This window comes from Cupressus sempervirens, chromosome 4 (genome assembly GCF_028749045.1).
Source record: "Cupressus sempervirens isolate cs-2001-9-10 chromosome 4, ASM2874904v1, whole genome shotgun sequence".
In the NCBI taxonomy this organism is placed as follows: Eukaryota; Viridiplantae; Streptophyta; class Pinopsida; order Cupressales; family Cupressaceae; genus Cupressus; species Cupressus sempervirens.
This window is the reverse complement of record NC_143121.1, coordinates 48,427,263-48,448,939: the sequence shown is the minus strand read 5'-3', so window position 1 is coordinate 48,448,939 and position 21,677 is coordinate 48,427,263.

The following is a 21,677-nucleotide window of genomic DNA, read 5'->3' as shown; positions in this document are numbered from 1 at the left end:
TTGGTGCATTTTGTTTGGAGATTAGCCACTGCCTTAAGATTAAAAGTGATAAATAATCAAAGTTGACTTATTTTTCCACCAATATATGAAGTTTAAGGGTGACCCACAATTATAATCTGTTGTTGTTGATTTGTGAACTTAAACATTTGTATTATTAATATGTCCTGTAGTGATCGCTTGTGGAACACAAAAACTGAAAAGCAATGGTAACAAGAGCTCTGATAGAGCTAGAGTCTTGCCTTTTGCTAAAAATGAGTGATAAAGACATATAGTAACCGCTGCGTTCTGGGGCTCGATGCTGAAACCCTACGCCTTTCCTTCTGACTCTCCACCATTAAAGACTTCCACGTATTGTATTGCTCATTCAAATTCACTCTCACCTACCCCACAGAGGTCAAAGTCGATGACATCGGCTCCTCGGCTTGGTAATCAAAATTCTTCCTGCTCGAGATAAAGGAACATAGGACTCGAATACCCTCTTGCACTGTTCTGCCCGACCCAGAGAATTTACTTTGGCATTAAGTGGAAATAATAAAATATGAGTATTATCTTTATATAAAAATGAGGCACACTGCATTTTATTTAACAATTCAAATCATTGTTTTTTGATAAGTTCTAAAATATGTCAAGTATGCACGAAACATTACAACTAAATGGTTTTTTTGGTACAAGCAACTGCTCAATTTCAGCTTTGAAAAATCTTTCTACATTGGTCTCCTTCATATGATCTTTATAGTTATGTGAATAAATTCTCTAGGGTTTCTTTATAGATTATTCCAATAGTTGAGTCAAGGTTCAATAGTAGTAATTGAGAGTTCCAACTTCCAATAGTTGAATCAAGGCTCAATAGTAGTAATTGAGAGTTCCAGCTATGGATGATCCAATCATTTATTTATATTTGTCATTGTTAATTGTGAAATGTCCCTTTAGGACATATTTGATTTATTATTTTCTATTGACAATTCTAATAAAGGAAAAATAATTTGTAATTGATTAACAAGTAACCCTAAAAAGAAAGATTGCTAAATTTTACTAAAAAAATGTATAAATTAAAAAGATTATAAATTATATTATAGTGTTTTTTTTATTTAGACATTATCTTGTGCATATTATATGTTTTATTATTAAATTAAAATTATATATTTTAATTATCAATAATAGAAATGCAATATAAATTATATATTTTTATATATTTTTATAGAACTCCTAAATAAGTTCAGCCTAAGAAATTAATCATTATGTGTAATAGTTAAAAGATTATGGAGTGCATGGGATTTACTAAGGCAGGTACTATAAAATTAAGCCAAAAATGTATCATTTCATGCCCAGTAAATAAAAATCCAAAAGGAAGGAGTGTATTGCATAAAAATGTAATCAAGGAAATAACACTAAGCAACTAATGCATATTTCTACATGATTATGCAAACTTCAAAATAATGCAAGATAAACATGTAAATAAGCAACATGAAACAAAAAAGAGCATAAAACCATTCAAAATAGCACTATGCAAACCTCATGAAACCATCAAGTGTAGATGATTTCTTTGCTCATGGGATGTGGTTGCTCACAAATCTTGCAGCATAACAATGAGGTAGATGGTGCTTGTGAAAATGAGGAGAGGGCTCTCCTTTTATAGGAAATGAGATGCAATGGACAGTTGAGATTGAATGCAAGATGAAAGGCTAAGATCTCTCAGGATCAATGAGGTGTCTATGAGGTGGAGGCCAAGTAGACACCATGTGGATTAGGGTTTTGACCATTCAAAGGGGGCAATATGCTCACATATGTGTGTGCAACCTTTGATGGTGACATGATCAATGAGGTGTGAGAAGCATGGCTTCTCACACATGTGTGAGACAACTTGATTCTCATGCAAGAGGACAAGTGTGCAAGAGGCATGGAAGACATGAGGGATGAGGAAAGTGTGAACATCCCTCACACATGTGTGAGGATTTCTCACACATGTGTGAGCACACACTTAGGATTAGAAAGTGGATTAGCTAAGTGATTAGGAAAAGCAAGTGTGATTAAGGAAGTGGGTAGGTTTAGCATGATGGGTTAGGTTAGGCAAGTGAGGTTAGGTGAGGGTTAAAGGTAGGAGCCATGTGCTCAAATAGGATTAAATTCAATATTTAATTCTACGTAGGATTAGGAAAGGGATTAATTCAATAAATTAAGTACTTAATTAAAGTGTCAGGTAATATTGAAAAATAGCACAATTGCAACTTCACTTATATAATACGGAAAGAAATGAACAACACAATGAACACAATATTTTTAGACAAATTGTCCTTGGAAAAACCCCTAAGGGAAAACCAGTTCTACAGATGAGGAATTATATTAAACTTCAGCAAATCAAGAGATACAAAATTCCTTGCCTCTCACTAGTAGAACTCCGACAACCTCTTAATTTCTCCTGCTGATATTCCCCACTGCTATCCCCATGCTAACATTGCGCCCTTGCTAACACTGCAAGACAATTTGCTATCATTGCAAAATGCTTCTCCAAAACTTGTATCTCCAAATGACCCAATGACCCCTTTTTATACTACCCTATTGAAAAAACCAACGACCGAGATTAAATCAAACCAACGGCTGAGATTAAGACAACTCGACAACCAATAATAGAATTGGTTGCAAGGTGTCCAAAAGGGAATCACTAAAATTAGTAAATGATTATCCTTGCAATAACCATTTACTAATTTTCGGCAAGTAGAGAAATAGCTGTCCAAACTACCCATAACTAATGCTGCTATACATAGATAAGGACGAACAACTATCCAAGCTACCCATAAATACTACTGCTATTTTCAGGTCAGAAATAATAGCTGTCCAACTAACAATAATTAACAAAAAATTCCAATTTCATGAATTTTTTAGCTCAATTAGTTCTGTTCTTACAGTTGGCTGATTTGGTTTGGCATATTCTTAAGGAGTTTTGCACTCTCTTAGCAAACGAAGTGTGGAGTCTAGACACATTCTTTCTCGGTTGGCTCCAGAGGTATGGGATGGAAAATGGCTAGATGGAATAGGACGAGTTGGCTGCAGGGGTAGTAGGTTGTTTGTTGGCTGGGGCATAGAAGGAATGGTTGTAATTACTCCCAATCACATATTGCACCTACTCTTCCTCTTCTACATATATCCCTCCCTCCACCTCCAAATTTGTTCATTAAGTGCATAGATCTAAAACTCCCCTATTTAGTCCTCCTCCTCATCACTTCTGAAACAGAGGCAAAAGCAGAGCGAAAGCATGAGCTTCTCATTTGGGATTTTCAAGCCTAAATACGCCTCCAACATCGACGATGTGCTGCTCCACATGACCTCAGTGGCATCTTCTTTAGAAAACTCCAGCAACATTACCGTCGCAATCTTAAGATGTCTCGACTATCCGTGGGTATGTTATATCTCTCTTTTTCCTTACTTATCCAACATAACAATCGTCATCATAGATGGTTTGTTTTTATTATCCAGTCTTTCGATTTTTTCTGCAGGCGGTTGTTTTTGCAGTGATGAATGAGGGATCGCAAAGCGTTGACAAAACACACTTAAATTTACCCGAGGTACGTGAGCTGACGAATGCACTGGTATTACTACCAGAAATCAATGACCACTGAATTGGGATTTAATTGTTTTAATGATAATTGAATTGGATTGAATTGTTATAATTGTTTTAACAGGCAGCGGAGTTTATAGAGGGATTGAATTGCCAGGTGAAAATAGTGAACTTGGATTACTTCCGCCTGAATTCACAGCAGACGAGCAAAGGCAATATGTTTGTGGGTATGTCCCTGGGCGATGTGGTGAGCATCCGGAGAATAGAGTGCAGCTCAAAGAGAGAAGAGATGCTCTCTTACGCCTGCGTTGCCATTCTCATATCATATTTTAATGGACTAAAAGGCGTAGATTCATATTCCCTCTATGAATCGCTGGATGGGAAGCAGATTATTGGATTGGGAGTGTGTGGAATAGCATTCAATCTGCTTTGGCGTTTGTTAAAAATGGAGAGGATAACCCTGCCTTGCCATTCTGAAAAAGGGCTGGGGCGAAATAGCTCAAGTATCATAGAAGGAATGGTTGTTTCTTGGCTGGGGCGGGGTGGGCAAGAAGAACTTGGCTGCTTTAGTCCCGAGTCACATATTGCACCTACTCTGCCTACACTACAGTCGCTGTCAGAAGATTCGAGAATTTTATTTTTTGCTATTTTTTTTGTTAGAAAATAATTTTACCCCTAGCTAAATTCATACTAACCAATAAGAAATTAGATATATTGGATTGAAAAATATTTAAAAAATAAAACACTTTTTATACCTTAGAATGTGAGAGTAAAAATTAATAGATGAGGTCAACCAAAAACATTAGTGTTGGTGCCCTGCCTATAGAAGGGACTAACAATACGATAGAGCAGCCATTAGAATGTGATTCCAATATGGGTTATAAAATATGGAGTGCGTGTTTATCAGATTACGCGACTTTGTGAATAAAAAATCTTTTGCTCGATACATTGGACTACATTTAGCAATTTGAATATTACGCGTATGACTTCAATATGAGAAACAATGGCATCAACATGATAAAACAACCACTTTTGAGTGTTACTTCAACATGGGATACAAAGACATAGAGCGGCTGTTTATCTTCTTCCAACGTTCATGTCCACGGGAACAACAAGAAGAGCATTTTGAAGCAACACTAGACCAGAGCTCTGCTTTTAGTTTAAGGAAAGAAGATTTGAGCTTATGTGACATCTTCTTCTTCCTCCTCAGTTGATAGCTTCTCAAGAACATCTGCCTCTTCTGCAACCTCTCCAACGCATAATCAAACGATGCACAATCTCTGCACCCTTTGCAAGAATCCCACTCACATTCAAGAAACTCATTTTGACAAGAATCCCATTCCGACCCATTCTCATTCAAGTCATCTGAACACCAATTGTGGTCGAAAATATGAGAAAAAGAGATCGATTTGTTACTTATTCTTCTGCTGCTCACATTGCCCAGATTCAAATTGCTTCTGAAAGACAAATGTTTCCCAGAAAAAGACTTTGACAACAGAGCAGACTGGTTTCTCTCCATCAAAACTCCAATCTTTGATAGGAATCTGAAAATCTGTCTTTCTCTGAGTAATTTAAAGAAACCACACAGAACCTCTGTCTTTCTGTAAGTAGTTAAGAGAAGCCCCACCGAAAAAACTCTTGGTGTTTTCCTTTTGGTAGGAAGATGTGTGCTATGGCTTTATCCCCTGTTTCTTTCTATAACTTTTGCTATAGCATGAGATTTATTAAGCCTTCCTAAACTGAATCAGATTCTACTAAATCAGGCCTAAATTGTTCCTCGGGTGGAAGAGAAGAAATGCACGAAATGACTGATGAATTTAGAGGTAAGAATAGAATTTATAAAGGGAGTGTCATGGCCGAATAGACGATAAAGACAGGGCATGTCGTCGATCGGAAGGGAACCCTCGTGTCAGTTTTGGTCACCGTAGTGAGATGTATTTTAACATGTGGCAGTTCGTCGTCGTCGTCAGGAAACCGTGATTTCTACACTTCTTTCTTAAATGTCTGAATCTTGCAAGGTATTTGGAATATGGGATTACAAGTGCAGTCTACCTACTTACAATTTTCTATGAGGGACGCCGATGCATGCACACCTTAATTGCAGGGGAGTTCATGTGGCGTGCCGTGGACTTCTGAAATTTTGGTTTGTCTCGTTCCAGTTGGCGGTAACTTGGGGCATCAGAAAATATTAAAAACTTGCAAAAATATGAAGTTGGCCATTTCTGCGAGATGTTGGCGTTCAAGGTGTCCAAATTTGACAGCGGCTGTCCAGCAATGAATTTCGTTGTCACTGAATGCCACTCATCTATGTTGAGGTATGGCATGCCATGGCTCTTCATTAAGCATACTTTCTCCATTTTAAAGAAAGTGTCTACTCAGTCGATGGAACAGATATTTTTTCATTGATCGGTAAATGGTCAAGGCCTTGATTATATTTATTAAATCAAAATAATAAATTACAACAGCGTTTCTCCAGTCAAACGGGCACTTGTAAGAAAGAATGGAGAAGAAAACCTTCAGTCTAGCATGGGACTAATGTCCTTTATTGTTAAATCATAAAAGGGGCATACCCAATCAAATCATATTTTATAGTTACAACAGAGAGGACTACAGAATTGATTGATATGGTCGTCAAGAGTACATGAAAAACATTTGTGACCATTTTAGTGGGACCAATCTTGCCATTGTGCTTTATGCTCCTCCCATATTAAGCGATACACTCATCCCTCCTCATTGGCTTATAATCAACATGGTTAGTGAAAAAACTACAAACATCTTTATTAGTTAATGATAACCTTGATAAAGATAAATGAATGTTTCTAATAGTTCCTTAATTATTTTTAAAAAAAAATTCCAACAACATGATAAATATATCCATACCTTCACTAACTCTTTAAAAATTCGATGATATTGATGTTGGATAGCTCCTAGCAATGCCTAACATCTTGTATTTTGACGATAAATCTAAACTTTGATATATTAGTTTAGAAACCTCAAGCCAATACCTATAATATGCAAATACAAACCCAAGAATCTATATTTTCTCAACAAGTTTAATATAGTTAGTTTCAATCTGCTAGAAAACATAGACCATTATTAAATGGTCTCTAACTAAATCCATAGATCTAAATTAACATAAACTAAATAAATGATTATTTGGCATCAGTCATCACCTCTAAACTCTACACCTCAGACCAGGGTACTTAATCATCTATCCTTGGACTAACAATGAATCTAAATCCTAATCCCTCGTACCCTGCTGAAAGGCATAAGAAAAGAGAGAGTTTTTCTATGATGCAAATGCTGAATTAAGCATCAAAGAACTCATTTTTCAATCTACATTTTCATAATTACTCTCCATATCCATGTAAGGATACAACTTTCATGAAAAGAAATGCAAAGTGTATAGTGTACACATCACAAGAGGTGATTAGAATCTCCTAGCTAAGTGTCTTTAATTAGTCTCAACCAGAAAGATTATCACTGAAGACATAAACTAGATAAATACTACTAATCACTGATCATATCCTTTGGACTTAATACCTCAAATTCGGGTAGTAAATCATCTAGCATTGGGTTGGTAATGAGTCTGAGTTTAAAACCATCACACCCTGAGATTTACCCCATCAGAAATCTTAATGTTTTCAGAAAAAACTGACCACCCGTGAAGATTTCAAAGAGAATCTCAGAAATACCATATAGTTATATATACAATACTAGTTATGCTTTGGGGCTTCGAGTTCCTTGAGTCCAAACCATATTCAGGCTGTTTAGCAATTGAACGAACCAAAGGAACTGAATCTTAAATTGTCATGACCTGCTAAACAAAAAGAAGACCCAGAATAAACTTACTTATTGTGAAAACTTTAAGTCTTCGAAATATTGGATTAGAGTGAGATTCAAAAGATAGATCTTCATAAGTATACTATCTAACCTCAAATTACAAATAAACTCTTTCATGTTTAAATTAAGGTACATTACTATAACGATTGAATGCAAATTCAAAAAACATTACACCAATCATTCAATCCCTCTCCAAATTTTAAAATAGATCTTATATTAATCAATATTGTCTTTAAACTATGAACAAAGACATAACATTTAACACCAAGACGCTTATGTTCGAAGGCAACTGTAGTGCCCATTGCAAAATTACATGCCTTTTTCAAACTGTTATATATACATTTACAAAACCAAAACCCTATCGTGAAGAGACGAGCTAACTAGGGTTTATCATGAATATCTACTATGGTTCTTAGAACTAATTGAAAACACAATGGACCTTACATTGTTCTCGTTACAAGCCAAACACTATGTTTTGTGCCCCTGTTATCTAATATGCTCAATAAACCAAAAAAACTATTATCAACACCTCCTTGTAACACCCCACTTCTTCCAAAATATCATAATTACCTCTACAACATCATTCAGATAATCTGCCTATAAATTGAGGGGAAATTCGAAGGACAATTTCTCTCTACTAGTCTTCTTGATGTTTGGAGTACAAAAATCCAACCTATCTAGATTTGTAAAATCCACACCCAGATGTATGTAAGATTTGTGTAGATCTAGGTAATTTCTAAGCCAATTTTGTCTTGCAGCCACCAAAATCTTTCTCCATCCCGAAAGGAAATGAAAACATGCCTCCATCTTAGGCCAACCATATTGAAAGCCATCCTATCTCTAATTATTACGGTTGGTCTCCTGGGGATGTTTGCCACAATGAGACTCCTCAAGGGGTGATCCATATACATTTTCGACAGAGGTTGACATTGATCTTCATCTAGACCCATTATTGCTTCCACTATGCCTTGGCACTAGGTTGAGTCAAAAATGTTGAGGCAGAGTCTTACCATTGTCCACTTACTAATCCCTGCTTTCACCATACAGCCGATGAAGACACCTATAATATTGCTATTAGTCCTCTAGGTATATTCATACTTAAACACTCCTTCACTGATGGCTCTGCTGACTGCAATGTGGGTCATCCCATCAACGGCCCTAAGGATTCAGTTCCATTACTTTGGTTTGATATTCCCATGAAATGCCATTATACGAACCTCAGTGGTGTGAAAAATGCAAATGTTTGTTTCCATTTCCAAAGCTCTTGGTCTGAATACTATGACAAAGAATCTCTATCACAATAAATATATCCAAGGGCGTAGCCTTTGGAAACTCCTCAAATACCCTGGCTTTTTGGAAAAGTAGAACTGTCACCTAATAATGATTACGCATACAAGCTTCTCCAAATTATGTGCCTCATAATAGTATCGACATAATTCTAGGGGTCTATTTAAACCAACTTAAAAACTGTTATTTCTTAGATGGAGACCAAAACCATGCATCCCAGGCTCACCCTACTTGTCTTGAAATCTTACTTTACTGACTATTTGATACCTAGTTACTAATTATCCTATCGGATGATGATGAAAGGGAATGGACTAAGAAATAGGGCTCTAAGGATATTATAACTAGCTTGATCAGGCTATCTTGTGAACTCCCTCATAAAATATGACTAACATAATCTAGCTAACCAATGAAAGTTTATAGCAAATACCAATTATATTTTTGAAAAATAAAAACTTATTGAGATCTAAAACTTAGAAATCATAGTCCTTTTTTGATTTCTATATAGTTGACACCATCTGCACCTTCATTAGCTAGATGATCTGCCTTTTGATTACCTTCTCGATAAATGTGACAGATTCTGATATCCTCAAACCTATCTAGAATATGTATGACTTTTTCTAACTTCGAGTTGAGAACCCAATTTGGAATAGTTTTCTTTCTGATTGCATTTAGAACGATTTGTGAATCACCTTCAATGATAAGTTTAGTTAAACGTAACTAAAGACTTAATCTTAGCCCTACTTCTAGAGCTTCAAGCTCTGCTAGGTTATTAGATGTAGGACTAATGGCCATAGCTTTTTTAGCATTCCATTGACCTGTGTGATTATTGATGATGCATCCAATGCCAGCTGACCCTGGATTACCTCTAGTTGGACTGTCAAAATTAAGTTTTTCCCATCCCTTCAGAGGGGGGGTCCATTTACAACTTTTCCTAGCCTCCTTGTTTTCCTTAAAGTAAACGTGCAGAGGGTTTATCAAATTAGGCCAAGTCCTTTTTATTTGACCATCCCAGATAGAAAAGGAGCCTTCTTCCATTCTCATTTTCCTAAGATAGTAATTAATTGTTTCAATTATACTAGCTTCTATCTTTTGAGCTAACTCTTCTACTTTCATCTCCATATTACTAAAAATTCTTTTGTTCCTTTCCTTCCAAACTTCCCATATGAGGATGGAAGGACATATGTTCTAGAGCCTACTATAGATACCTTTGCATAGGTTAGAAGGCCACCCTATGAGAAAATCCCTGAAGGATTTAGGAAATGTTGAGCTCCAGCAAACACTTTGACTTAGCCATTCCCAACAAGTTCAGGAATATGGACAGCTATATAGGAGATGATCTGCATCTTCTATATCATGTTTGTAGAGGACACACCTTGATAGACCTACCATACCAATTTTGCAAAGTCTATCAGCGATCAAGATCCTATTTTGGAATGCTAGCCATAAGAAAAAACCTATCTTCGACAAGCAAGTAGGGTCCCAACATAGTTTGAGTGGGATTTCCGCCTCCAACCATCTTTTAGAGTTGATCAACACTTTGTAGCCATTTTTCACACTATATTTACCATCATTTGATGCCGCCCAAATGAGCTTATCCTTCCTCTCAACCTGTTTAACTTTCCTTTCTTGTATTATCTTTTCATATGCCTTAATCTCAACTTTATCCAACTCTACATCTTCTAGGGATTTCCATATCCATACAAAGTGGTATTCCATACTAATCTTTGTTTTATACTCGCTTACTTTCTTGCCCCATTGTTTAGTTAATTTTTCTTTTAGTTTCAAGCCTGGAATCAAGTTGTTATCTAATGGTGGAAGCCCATCCAATGAGTCTTCCCAGAAAAGGGCTTCATCGAGCCGTTTCCAACATCCCACGTTAAATAGTTACTAAATAGGTGGCAGCACATGAAATTCTAGCTTTATGATCCTTTAGGAAGCATCTTCATCCTAAAAATCAAAATGGGGTCTTCTGTCTTCAGATACTTGTTATATAAAATCTTGGCCCATTTATGCTCACTTTCCATGTATGGCTGCAAAATTAATTTTGCCCCTAGTGCTTCATTTTGCCAATGAAGATTCTTGATACCTAATCCTCCAAATTCCTTGGGTTTGCATATATCATCCCATTTGACTAGAGCATATTTTTTGATCTCCTCGCAATCATTCCAAAGGAAATTTCAAAGCTTAGATTCAAGCTTATGATGGAGATGGCTAGGGAGGGGGAGGCAAGAGAGTGGATAAGTAGGGATGGTTGATAAAATCAAACTTATCTTAATACTTTGTTCCGCTTTGGTGAGCCACTTATCTTTCCAACATCCGATCCTAGCTTCCACTTTTTTCAAAATATTACTCCAAACCTTGCTAGATTTCTTACCCTTTTCTAACTCAATGCCAAGATACTTACACGGGAATGAACCTTTGTTATATCTCATGATATGACATATCTGGTTTTCCACTTCAACATCCATATTGATGAAAAATATCTCTGATTTTAATTCATTCACTTTCTGGCCAGATGCATTCATGTATAGTTCTATGATAGATTTTAATTTTATTGCCTCTTTATTGGAACTTTCAACCGAAAAAATCGTATCATTAGCATATTGTTGATGGGTAATGTTTGAGATATTAGTGGTGACAATTATTCCTTTGATTTCTTTTATATTATATGCCTTAGTTATAAGTCTCTCAAAGGCTTCGGGCATAATAATATACAAGAAAGGTGATAAAAGATCACCTTGCCTTGTACCTCTAGAGATCTCAAAGAAGCCCTCAGGAGATCTATTGACAAGGATCGAAATCTTAGTAGATGAGATGCATTTGAAAATGAGATTAATCCATTGATAGGAGAAGCCAAATGCTTCTAATGTCTTGTAGAGAAACTGCCAATCTACCATGTTGTAGGCTTTTTGGATTCAAATTTCATAAATATACAAGCCTCTTTATTCTTTAGGGCTGAGTGAATCATCTCTTGAATGATTAGAATCCCATTCATTATAGATCTTCATGGAACAAAACTCATTTCTTCTTTAGAGATAATCTTTGGAAGAGTTAGTTTAAGTATATTTACTAATATTTTTGAAAATATTTTGTTAACAGTATTACATAATGTGATAGGCCTAAAATCTCCTGGACCCTCAGGCTCTGACTTTTTGGGAATCAGAGTGAGAAAGGAATAATTAATTTTAGATAACAAAGATCCACCTCTCCTTGATGCTTCAATAGCCTCCTAGAGATTTGTACCAATGATGTCCCAACATTTCTAGTAGAAAAAGGCCTAAAATCCATCCGAGCCTAATGATTTATCTAGATTCATATTGAAGACCATCACCCTCACTTCTTCTAGAGTTATTGGTTTGTTTAGTGCTTGATTATCCTCCATAGTGACCAGTTTGGGAATTACCTCAAGCAATTTGGTTTGAGCTGCTCTATTAGACCCTTCATAATTATTTAGTGTTTTTTGAAAATGTTCCATGAAAATTTCCTCAATTTTAGTTGGTTTGTCAGTTATGATGCCCTCATGATTCCTAATGCTTCATATTTTACTTTTAACTCTATTATAAAGAGTCAAGTTATGGAAAAATTTAGTGTTGTAATCACCCTCTCCTAACCATCTTTCTCGAGACTTTTGTCTCCAAAAGATTTCTTCTTTGGACAATATGTCTTCTTATTTGGTAAGCAGTTCTTTTTCTAAGAGGTAGCTTTCATTATTCATACTGTTCTTGATAACTTTTAAATTTGTTTAATTTGTCTTTGATGTCCAATTTTTCTTTGAAGATATTATTGAAATGTTCTTTGTTCCATATAAGAATATTTTCCTTGTGCATCTTCAATTTAGACATAAAAACAAACATTCTAGATCCTTCAAAGTTACCTTGTGACCACCATTCTTTGATATTACTTAAAAAGCTAGAATCTAAAAACCACATTTTTTTGCATTTAAATGGATTCCTAATATGTTTGTGAGGTTCAGAAAGTTCAAATTTGACTAGAAAATGGTCAGATCCAACGATTGGTAGAATTGAGGATTGAATATTTAGATGAAAAATTTTTAGATTTCCTTTGATTAAAAACCTGTCTAATTTTTTAGCGATATGCGCAAAATCCTTACGTTTGTTATTCCATGTGAAATTCCCATTATTAAGTGGGATGTCAATTAGACTATGGGATCCACACCATTTTTTGAAGTCTTTAGATGATAGTTAGATTTGTTGAAGTCCCCCTATTTTTTCACTCAAGTTTAATATAGTGCTGAAGTCACCTCCTAGTAGAATTAGACTATTCTAATAATCTATCATGAATAGACTGATATCTTCCTAGTCTCATTTTTCTCTGTATTGCTGATTGGACCATAGATGTTGATTAAAATGAAATTAAGGTTAGATCTCAAGCTTTTGACAGAAGAACTGATCCAATTATTATTTAATCTTAATATATCTAGAATTACTCTCCTAAGGTTCCATATAACTCCTAAACCCCTGTAAGTACCTACTAATTCTTGCAAAGTGATACTCTAATTACCTAAAGTTTTACCTAAAATAGCTCCTTCAGACTTATTGAATTTAGTTTCTTGTAGGAGAATAATTTCAGAGTCAAATAATTTTAAATTTTTTTTTTATATTCTGTTTTGCTAGGAGCGTTTAAGCCCCTAGCATTCCAAGTTGTGATCTTCATAGCTTCTTGGGAAGGATCAAGTCCTTATTTTAAAAAGTTGACTTATCTTTTGTTGTTCTCGAGCTTTACCATCTGCTTCTCTAAGTTCCCTGAGCGATTTCCTTCCTCTCCTGGATTTAATCTTACCATAATTAGGAGATTTGACCCCTTCTTGATTCTTAATTATACCCAACTATTCCAAATTCTCTTGTGCACTTTTAACTGTCTCAGACTAATTATTTCCTTCAATTTCCCTTTCATCATTACTTAACTCTTGTATTATCTATTTTGCAACTCTATCCTCTGCCTCATATAGCCTGCTGTCTATCACAATTTCTTTATTTGCCTTGTTTTCTTCTTCAAAGGAAAGAAGATCCTTTTTGAGATCTTCAAAAGTGTAGTTGTCTCCTCCCAGCTGTAATACTTGTTGTAAAAGTTCTTCTTTTTATGAAGTACTACTTTTATCTACATTTTCAAAATAAAAAACCCGAATCAATTCCTCTAAAAGCCTTTCTATGTTATCCTTCTCTTCCTCCTTTAACACTCCTAATTCTAATTTTTCATACTCCTCTATTTTTTGATTTAGAAAATCCTTGAATTCTTGTATAGGTATATCTTTAGAACTGCTTACTTCAATTGTACTTGTTTTTCTCTTATCTTCACTGAACTCTCTTTTGGGAGAGGGAGTCTGCCAGAATTTGGTTAGTCTCTTCAAAGTTATTGTTTCTAATGTTGGAGTAACCCGAGAATCTTCAATCAAGTTTTGCCTTTTTGTCTTCACATTATTTCCATTATGTTTGTTCTCTATCTTTGTTGGAGCTTCTCCAAATAAGATTGAATGTTCCAAATCATCTATATTTCTAAGTGAGCACTTTGGATTCTCGGTATTTGCCAATTTGGTCTTTGGAGACTTCTTTTTCCATTTTATGAATTCTTGACATCTTTCTTATCCTTGACTTTCTTTCCTTTCCTTTTCTATTTTTTCCATGCTCTAAATGATATTATCCTCCTCCAGCAATTCTGAATGGATAAACTTCTCTCTACTCTCATCTATTTTGTTGAGCATTCCTAGTTGAAGGTTCCCACAATTTTTCTCTGATAATGTTGTGATTTCCTATTGCTAAAATTTTTGGATTTTGGGATTATCACTATTTCCTACTTTGATCTTATTTGTTTTAAATTGCCTTGTATAATTTGATGTTTGTTTTGCATCCTTTAATACAACTTCCTTAGCTTCATTTTCTTCCTACAACATTTTTAGATGTCTAATTTTGATCATAGCATGGGATTCAAAGAGATCTGATGTTTTTTCCAATGTTCTGAATGAAGACTTCCATGTTCATCATCTAATCTAATAATCTTTGTAATCCTGTCGTCATATTTCTGAACATTTAGAGTATAAGTCAATCTGTTGGTAATAATTTTAATTGGTTTAAGATTTAATTTGTTTACCTCACTCTTGATTAAGAGTTTTATATTTTTCCATCTTTCGAAAGAGGCATCTAAGACGATCAAATCTCCCATAACCCTACCTATCCTTTTAATGATGCCTATATGGTTCAACTCTGAGGGTAATGAGTTAATCGAGAACCAAGTTGGAATAACTAAATTTAGATTATCCTCACTACAATTTGGTATCCAGTCAAAAAATTTAACTGCATACCCTTTAAAGAAACAAACTAATTTTGAAAGAAAAGAATCCTCCTCACTATAATGAATAAAAACTAGTCTATCAGTGTAATAAGAAATACTTACCTGATAGCCATATAAATCCTCCAGCCAATCAATTAGATTGTGAAGCTTAGTTTTAGGGTCGTTCCAGAATGTGAACAAACCAACCTCTTGATATTCTTACCAGTAGTCTTCACTGTCTTGATTGTTGATGATTAAAATATGATCATCATGCTCTATGTGAGGGTGATAGATGGAATGAGGGTTTAGAGAGATGGAATGAGAAGAAGGGTGAAAGCAAGGCGATTTGTGATGTGGAGAGATATATATGTTTGGAGAGAATGGAATTGAGGGTTTTTGAACATGGCTTAGTTGGTCTAGTGATGGTTTAAAGGTGAAACCCTTCTATTGAATGATAAAGGAGTTGAGATTATTCCTAGCATATTTTGTTGAATTAAAGACAAAGATCTGTTTGTCTAGGCTACTAGTTGAATGAATTAAGGGGAGTTCTAAACCCGGGTTTGAAAATGAAAGGAAGGAGGTTCCCTGATTAGGGCAGAGACCAAGATCTATACTATGCTCCCAATTCTGTGAACCAGATAATGGAGCAAAAAATTGGAAGTTTTTACCACATATGAAGAACCTGCTTGACGACATTCAACCGAGAGATTTTGTACTTGTTTGCTTCTGGATATGAAACTATTTGATCTACATGCTAATGGAGGATTAGGGCACAATTTAGAAAACCTTTGATATTTAGAGCATGTGTTTCTATGAGAGTAATGAAAGGTATCAATCTACTTTTCATTTTTTGCATTTTTTGCCCTTCTACTTTTCAATCTGCATGCCATTTTTCACTCCCTTACATATGTCGACGAAACAAACATTAATCTATTATTAAAAATTAAATTAAAATTACAAAAAAATTGCTATAGAATTTATAAATAATCAATAAATTGCAATAGGCAGCAATTGCGTCAGCTGGATAGCCATTTCACATTTTATATGCCATATTTTTAAGATCCTTTTATCATGATTATTATCAAATATGTTATTTTGTATTTCATTTATCCTTGCTTTACAACACATGTCATGTGTAACAAAAAATAAAATTTTATAAAATATTTCACTACCAACACTTACTATTGCATTCTAAATTTTAAAATTTATTATTATTATTTTTGATTAGCCAAAACCTAGATAAATTTTTAAAATTTATTTTTATTTTTTTGATCAATAAGAGGCCAAAGCCAAGGTTAATTATTATTATTTATTATGATTAATTATTTCACTTATTAGTTAATCTTGAGTAGGTTCGAACCCAAGACCTCCCAATTGAGAGACTCACAATTCACCATTGTGTTGTAGGCTCTTGCCTTAGATTAATTATTTTTATGTGTTGAAATTAATTATTATTAAGTGTTAAGCTCAAGTAGGTTTGAAACCCAAGACCTCCCACATGAGAGGATCACAAGTTACCATTGTGTTGTATAGGCTCTTGCCTAAAATAGTTGTATTTTACAATTAAACATATATTATTATAAATTAAAGATATTAAATTAAAATAAATTACTTATGAAAAAGAATATATAATGTTTAAAAATTATTATATCAAATAGAAGATCTACAAATGGAAGAGAAGAAATAAATGAGATGATGACTACTAAGTTTTAGAGATAAGTGAGGAGTTTATAAAATGAGTGTCATGGTCGACCAACCGATAAAGATACAACGTGTCATTGACCAAAAGGGATCTCAGCAGTAAGTTTTGAGCACTGCCATGAGGTGGATTTTAGTAGATGGCAGTTGTCTCTGCCATTAGATAATTGTGCTTTCTACACTTCTTAATGCTTGAATCTTACCATGTACTTGGGATATGGGATTATAAGTGCATTCTATCTACTTAAAAATTTATAGGGTGGGGAGCATCAATACATGTGCCTATAGGGAAGGTTCCTTGGGAGTGACATGGGGGCTTAAAATTTTGGTTTTTCTTGTTCATGTAGACCCTCATGTTATCTATCGAAAAATATTAAAAGTTTGAAAAAAAAATTGAGTTTTGTTACATGGGTTACATGTTGGCATCTAATGTGCTCAAATTTGGTCATTTTGGTGTATTGGGCCACCTTGTCATGCTACCCACCATGACATGTAAAATTGTAATGGTGGTTGTATGACATTTATTTGCATGTCTGCCATTCAAATCAGCATTGAGACATTTTTGAGTTGCTGCAACCTATCACTCTTTCATAGAGTATATGGTATTAAGTGCACATCACTTCACCTTACTTCCATATATGTTTCTTAATTTTTAAGCCCAAGTTCATTAAGGGCTTGTTTTTTTGTGGAATTGGATTAGAATTGGGATAGTGTGATTCATTGTGAGGTTGAGAGAATATCCAAAGGAGATGTCCAAGCCCCTGGCTAACAACCACTCAACGAAAACATAACAACAACACACAATCTAGTATAGATCAACTAACTACATGCAATGTGTTGGGTTGTAAGCCCTTCCTTGTTACGACCAACTACAAAGCAATTACAGTAATAGTTCTACAAGACCTCACAAGATCCAAATTATCCCAACCTTAGCTAGCCTAGATTTGTAACATCACAACAATTTGGAGGAAGCACCAAGCAAGATCTAAACTTGTGCTCACAAGCCACCAAGAAACCTTATTGTTTCCCAAGCCCACACTTAGCTACCAGCTCTACTCTCAATTCACAACTCTAGATTCCTTCTTGAAACTCTACTATTCAATGTAATGACTTCACTGCCTAAAACATTACCCAAACCCCTCTTTTATACTTGCATGACCACAAGTCAGCTTGTTGCAAATAGAATCATCTAGAACCCAAATAAACACAAGAAGCCTTAGTTGGTTTACAAAAATCATTCAATGCACATAGAAGAAAGAAACAAGACCCTAGATAGGTATTCACATATACCACAATCGATCCATGTCATGATCATACACTATGCACATTAAATGCACCAAATCGATAGATGAAATCTCACAAGAACACCATTCGGTGATGCTAACCAACGAGCACTAAGCACACCAAGTATACACCTAACACACGTGGGAAGAATATCCACCAAGATCTAACAAGTTTGACCGAGCACAGGCTCCATAGAGTATAATATCAATTGAGTACATTAAGCATCACCAAGCTCCTTTTGTAAGTAAGTTCTTTAGAAAATCTACACACAAGAACTACCAATAATGATCAGGTTGTTGACATTAAGGTCAATTTGTCTATTAGTGACTTAACACTTAGTTGGTTACATTGCTACCAAGCTCTATAGTTGCTACTCAACTTATCATTCTTCTAGCAATGTTAACCAAGTGTTACAGTTGCTATCGAGCTAAATAGTTAGGTTGTAGTTCATGCCGAGCTTCATAGTATCTACTAAGCATTTGAGACAGCTCACAGTATTGCTTGAGTGTAGTAGAGTCTATCAAGCTTTCTAGTGGAAGTGATGAGGATCCTAGTGTTAATCAAGCTTTGTAGTATTAACCAAGTATATATGTGTCTACCAAGCTCGCAGTGTTAACCAAGTGAATTTAGTGTTGATTGAGTATCGTAGTGTCAATCGAGGGTTTCAATATCTATCGAGTTTCTCAAGTGTTTACTAAGTCATACAATGTTGACTGAGTTCTTGCTACTCAAACTGATTAGTAAGGATTGAGCTTCAATGTCAATTGAGTGCTAGAGTTTTTTGAGTGTTGATAGCATTTGTTGAGTGTCAGAAAACTAGAAAGTTGTCTTCATAACCCGAGTTACAACAATGGGTTGACTTTGTGAATTATGATGAATTTGGTATTGTAGCTGACTCTAGCAAGTAATTAATTGGATTGGTATATATGTAAAGCATTGTATCATATCCAAATGTAATAAATAAGAATTCTAAAGAAATAAGAAGTAGATGAGTGCGAATTAAAGAAGGCTAGACTTAGTATATGGTATAACAGAGACTTATCTATCATAGTAAGGTGATGATTGCAATTCAAGGAATCTCATTTAGTAAATCAATGTTGTAGATTAGAGATCAATCGTTTGTTCATCCTAATAGGTGCATTAGTCAAATCCTCTAACAAGATGGACTTAACAGTCCTTTACTAACTCTCCTAACAAAGTGCATACTTCACTATATGTTTCTAAATCCTTTAACAAGGTGGACCTAACAGTCCTTACTGCTCCTAACAGGGTAGATCACCAAAAGTGGTCAATTGTAAGCCTTAATAGGCCAACTTTATAATGCAGTACTAAAGCTTGTGGGTATCATTCCCACCCCAATTTTACTTTCTATTTGGAAGGTTTCTAGGTCACCATATCTTGTGTCAAAGTGTTATGAATTTTTTATTGCTTTCATTCTTTCATGCATGCAATTAGATTAGAATAATATATGAAGGATTAATTGGTGAAGTAAGTTAAAGTTTTATTGGTTCTTGGTTCACTCCTCCCCTCTTAGTAACCTAGCCTACCTTACATTTCTAACAATTGGTATAAAAGCATTTGGTTCTCGTGTTAGAATTTTATATAATTTGAGAAAAGATTAGAGGCAATGGAGGTATACGAGCTAGAAAAGGCTATTGAGAATGAAAAGTTGGACTTGGAATTGGCCATTGGACAATTAAAGAAAACAAATGAGAAGCTCTCTCAATCCTTCCAAAGAAGGAAAGATCTTGCAGCACAATGAATGACAGTCTCTACATTGAAGAAAGAATTGAAGACTTATCGAAGTTGATGCAACAATCAAAGACCCACTTGAGAAGAATCTCAATCTTCAAGATTAAGTCAAAAAGCTAAAAAGAGAGCAAGAAATCCAATTAGTTAGAATGTGTGAAGCCATGGAACAAAAGGACAAAGGCAAAGAAGAGATAGGAGAAAAAGAAAATGAAGTCTATCAACTATCCCTTCAGCAAACAAACTTGGTTGATCAATTCAATGACGTAAATCAAGAGCTTATCAATCTGAGGATAGAAAATGAAAGATTGTAGAATGATCTCAGCATTGAAAAGAAAACCAATGAGAGAATGACAAAATCTCAAGAAAACATGAATCAGTTTAATGAGAAAACTCAATATAGACATAAGGTAAATCTGGATTAGGATATATAGATGAAAGAGAATCATCTCAATCAAGAGCTCAAAACAATAAAAGACCTACTTGCAATCATTGTGGTAAGATAGGTCATACATCAAATAAGTGTTGGAGAAATGGTAAAGAAAAATTCAATGGAAAGTGTTACAACTGTAATAAGCATGGGCGTACAACAAGTGAATGTATAGAGAAACCTAAGTTTGAAGAAAAGTGTCACAATTGCAACAAACAAGGACACACATCTTCAGAGTGCAAGACCAAGAAATCAAACCTAGTAGAACAAATTGTGAAAGCAATATTTGGTTGGGATTACAACACATGGTGTAGATGTCACTATTATGGTAAGTATGGGAACATTGGAGCAAATTGTGTAGAACATCACACAAGGAAGAGAGACACTACAAAGATATGTTTTGTAAGTACAAAACTTGGAGATCTTGCCAAGAACTATATGAGTCGAGGAAGAATTAAAGATGAAAAGAAAGCTAAAGCTAACAACATCAAAAAATAAATGAGGCAACAATGGACGTAGATTTCTCTAGGGAATAAAAGCCAAGGTCTTGAAGTTGTTAACACCCAAATCAATGAGATGGGTGGCACAATCACTTCGACTTAGTTCCCTATGGAGATCACTCAAACTGTGATTTAGAAAAAGTCATCTAACATCAATTCTAGCAAGAAAGTAGAAAGATCTATATCAACATTTAAGATGCACAAGGATCACCGAGTGATGATGGAAGTTCAAGACCATACCGAGAAAGGTTAGGTTGCAAGACCTTACAAAGCAAGGTCGGGTTGAATATCTTTACCTAGTTCTAGATGCAAATGCCAAGTTGGTGACTCTACCAAGTACCAAGTTTAGACCAAATGGTGGTAGCCTTACCAAATTTGAAGTTCTTAATAAGTTGAAGGTGTCTTCCGAGCTATAAAGAACAAACCAAGTGGAGGATAGCCTGTCACCGAGAAAACATTTGTATGAAGCATTAATGGCGATTATAATGACAAAATTTTGTTAAAAAGATGAAATTCATTGAATCATTTCACTGTGAATTTCTAGAGCCAAGAGTGAAGAGAAATTTCAGAGCCCCCAAGCGATTTGAAGCAATAATTGGCGAGATCATTTTGTGTTCAAGAATTAACCAAGCGAATGGAATCTTCAAGAAACAAAGCAAAAAGGGGTTTGGAGATGTTGATTCGTAGAGTGGATTGCAAGGCTCTCTCATTATAATTGACACCAGCAATTGTAGAGGCACTTGACCCAATCAGAGCACAATCACAAATCCCTCTAAAGGTACCTCTTATACATGATATCAAGTCATTTTATCACTATTCAATTCAAGAGCTTAGAACCCTAGAAATGAACTAGGAATTTAATGAAATTTGTGTGGATGGTGTTTTGAAACTCCAGCATAAACATTGCATTCTAATTGACACCAACAATTTCAAAGGCACTTGACCCAGTCAGAGTGTAGTCACAAATCCCTCTAAAGGTAATTCTTATACACGATATCAGGTCATTTTATCACCATTCAATTCAAGAGCTTATAACCCTAGAAATGAA